Source organism: Photinus pyralis, unplaced genomic scaffold (genome assembly GCF_008802855.1).
Source record: "Photinus pyralis isolate 1611_PpyrPB1 unplaced genomic scaffold, Ppyr1.3 Ppyr1.4_LG2, whole genome shotgun sequence".
Lineage (NCBI taxonomy): Eukaryota > Metazoa > Arthropoda > Insecta > Coleoptera > Lampyridae > Photinus > Photinus pyralis.
The window spans coordinates 33,480,142-33,484,423 of record NW_022170403.1 but is presented as its reverse complement, the minus strand read 5'-3'; positions in this window follow the sequence as shown (position 1 = coordinate 33,484,423).

The following is a 4,282-nucleotide window of genomic DNA, read 5'->3' as shown; positions in this document are numbered from 1 at the left end:
ATCGTTGTATCTTCCATGGTTTTTTTCTCAGCCACCATAACAATTACAAAGACTGGTGGCATGCCTTTGTGTAGATTTTGGCGAGAGTTTTGGGCTCGGTTTTGGGGTATGCTTTTTCCGATTTTGCAAAACATTCCTTAAAATTCCTATCACGAAAGGGCGAGAACAAAATTTTTATTTCGCCGGAATTTGGAGTGTTTTGAACATGAAAATCCGAATCTGAAATTAGTTTTCGGAAATTCGAAAAAAAATTCCACAGCAATTCTTCGCCGGATAACTAAAATGGAGAGAATTCCACGAAATTTGTTGTGTACATATTTGAACAAAATTGTTGAATAGGTCTAATCACTTTTCAAACAAAAGTTATACTCATTTGTTGAGTGGTTCTTCGGGTCAGAAAGTGTCCCCCGTCTACTAGTGAGTCATATAATTTCGCATGTAGGTAGTTTAAAATAACGCGTTAACGATTTAAGTCGATATTATGATACTCGGAATTAATTTGATCGTTCAACGATATTAAAAAAATTCGATGTGTTGGTTCCAAGCAGATGCAGATTGTGCGTGGCTGCGGGTAGTGGGATCTTTGAAAATGCTATTTAGGTATTAGTTCCATAACAATAAATAAGCATTGTTCCAGGTATCGTAATATCGACTTAAATCGTTAATTTTTAGCCTCGTTTTTAGCATTGGAAATGCTTATGTTTTGTATGGGTATGAATTTACCAGGTTTGCCGAGTAGAAAAAAAGACAGTGGTGTCGCGTCTAGTACTCGACTACAATATATTGGTAGATTCAGAAAAGATTATTCCGTGTGAATGGTTATTTATGACTTTATAGGTTATACGGTTATCATTTCCAATGTCTCCGATGGTTGCAAGGATTGCGAAATCTGTGAATTTTTCCCCTTGTAATATCAATTAATCGGGTCACATCCCACGACTCATTGGCGTCTCAAACTTTTACACGCATTTACAGATTTTCAGAACCGTATCCAAGACCACTCGCCCACATACAAAATAAAAAAAAACAAGAAACTCTGCCAAATACCACTCTATCTAAAATAGTCATAACTCATAATTGAAAAATGAAACAATCAGTAAAAAATAGAACTCAAAATATTGTCAATCCGCAAACATCATCCCTCTAGCTAGCGCTGGGATTGGTGACTGACTTGTTAGTGTTTAGTCGCCTTTTAAGACGCCCATTGCCTTCTACCGCCGGGTTATTCTTTCCCGCCCCTACACACTACACGGGTAAGCATATGCAGAATCGAAAAAAATTCTGACCATAATGGAACGTGTCTTTACGATATTGTCTTTTCAAGAGTATGTATTTTGCTAGTGGGTTATCAGTTTATCCAAAGATCATACTAGTGTAGTATTACTATGATGTGCGGATCTAGGTTTGGATTATCAATTTATCACATATACCAAGTGAATTTGAAACAAAGTCCACACATTGCCTGGATGCTCGAGTGAAATTTATGCGTTTTCAATGATGATATGCAGAAACGGGGATAATACGTACGTGTAGTAATAAAAACGAGAAATTGGGTCAACGTGAATTGATGAATAAAGTAAAACAAAACGTTCCATACTTCTAATTTAATTTGTGAATTTAAATAGCGACTAGTGTGACAATGATGGTTTACCGAAATTGGTCGCTACTTAAATTTACAAATTAATTTGTGTTCAGATAATATGCAGGTTGATCGAGGTACGTCAAGATCGTTATTTACCTATTTCGCCGTGAAAACGTCCAAAAGCTTTGTATCAACGCCCAATAAGAGTTTGATCCGTTTTAGATGACAATTTATGCTTTTTGACCAAGAGATGTTAAAATCGTCTTCTTGCTGTAGGTATTTCGGTAAACAATTGCGTTTGTTTATAGTTTGACGTAGGTCTTTATCAGTTCGACTGGCTTAGGTAAATGCACTTTTGTGCGCCACATTTCGCCACGTTCAACATTTTAGTGGAGTTATGCCAACCTTCTAGTTTTATAGATGCTTGAATTATCTCTCTTTTAATTACCTGAATTCGCGATAAGTTTTTTTGGTACTCCATTCAAAATTCGTGTAAAAAATGAGTCTTGTTAATTTTCACAATTTGTCGATATTTCCTATTCTTTCTTCGCTAATAATTTTGAGACGCAATATTATTTTTGTTTTCGCGTAAAAGTGACACTGACCTTTAAGTATATTGTGATACGCGAATACAACCTCCCTATCTCGTTTTATCAATAAACGACAGATAACACACCTCTTACAATATGCGTTACGACAGGCATTTAGATTAGCGATTTCGTATTTAAACTCAAAAGATATACCTTCAAAATTAAAGTAACTACAAGAGTGTGTTGTTTTCACTGTATTTATCTTGCATATCATGCGATGAAGGTTATGGCCTTATACTGTATGTGTCCGTGAATTAATTTTAATGAAATTGTTATTAGCGGTTGTTAAAAGTTTGCGAAGTTTGGAGGCTTGTCCGTTTATCTGCAAACGACTCTCGTTATTCTAAATTAGGCAGTTAAATTACATGATCCATAATCAATTCTCAACGCACGAAAATTTTACGTTTAGATAACTTAAGTGAAAAAATGTGTGAATATAAACATTAGGTTTCAAAATTCGTATTCGTATTCGCCAGACGAAGACAATGAGTATTGTTCTTTGGGTTCATTGATTGAACTTTTCGAAATTCCTAATTGATCAGTTGTTTCTAATTTTGTGGCGGCACTTGTACGATTATACGACGATTATATCTTTGTTTCCGAGCGTAGTACTCAATAGTAAAGGTCGATTCTCACTTGCGCTGCACCCGCTCGACGACGCGAAGCGATGGCGCGCCGCGAAGTGTCGCTAAAAAAGGTTTCATGTTTTTAAATGATTGCGATCTCACTCAAGCTACACTATAGTATTTACGACGCCACGAATTGAAAAACATGAGATGTTTATATAGCGGCGCATCGCGTTGCGTCACCGTGCTGAGTGCAGCGCAAGTGAGAATGGACCTTTAGGTCTTGCGAATTTGGGATTTAGTTTCCGATGCAGGATAAAACGTCACAACTCGACGCCGGAGCACAGGAAAACGGTGATTTTAAAAATTCGGGGTTTACTTGGGGGTTTATGAAAAGTACGTATACGTTATGCTATAGGCGAGGCTATAGGTACCTATATAGTGCTGTATTGTGTTCTTAACGTAATGGACCGGCGTGATTTTTCCAGTAAATTGGCCGGTGAACCAGGACAGTGGCCTGCAAGACGGCAATTTCAGAGTAGATTTTAAACACATTCGAATTATATTCCAAATATAATGACCAAGACTAAAAAATTAAATTCGAAAGTAATGCAAGAATGCACTTTCAAATTTGTTTTTTCGATTTTAATAGCCCTTATGGACATTTCATGCCTTAGCTAGAATACAAACATGAAATAATTTTTAATTTTTGATCGAATGACACCAATACCAAGTCTGTAAGTGGTGTAGTTCCGGAGCCTTTGTGACTCAAACAGACAGACATCAAGAGCGAAAAAGTGCACTTACATCCGTCAGAGCTCTATTATAATAACTAAAGTATACCTACTAAACTAAAAAGTTTACATATTTTGCAAGTTGGTGCAGAGAAATTCACTGTATGAATAAAATGCGTTTTTTGACAAAAATAATTTTGTCCTGTTTTTAAATGAATTGTAAACATTTAATGTTCGGTGGAATACAATTATAAAATTTTTTTGTTATGAAATCAAAACTATTTTGGGTTGAATGTGAAGACCATCGTGTCGGCGTTTCGGTGAAGTGTCCCGGCTCCTTTTGAACTACTTCTAGGGGAATGGTCCTAGAGTCCTGGAATTTTTTGCAGTAGGTAGCCTATACCTTGAAGCTGTGCCAGACGGTCAACATATTTCTCTGTCAAAAAGGGGAGCCCCCCACGAATTATTTCCTGAGGTACTGTTTTGAAAGTAAAACGTGCATAGCTTTTACATACGACAACCAATTGGTCTCAGATTTTGCATGCGCCTGCCTTTAGTGGTGCCAAGTTAAACTTTAGGAAATGGGGTGGGGGGCACATGTTCTACCCTTCAAGTTACGGAAGCACATACACGCATTTAGTAAAATGATTATTATTCATAAATAGTTGAAAATAGCACGTAAATGGAGATTTTTTTTACGAAGTTTAGTCTTTTGCAATTTATCCTTTATAAATTCTTTTTCGGTTTTCCCGGCGTTTTGAATCAAATGCGTGTGATCGCGATTTTCGTAAGAAAACACCATAGAACATC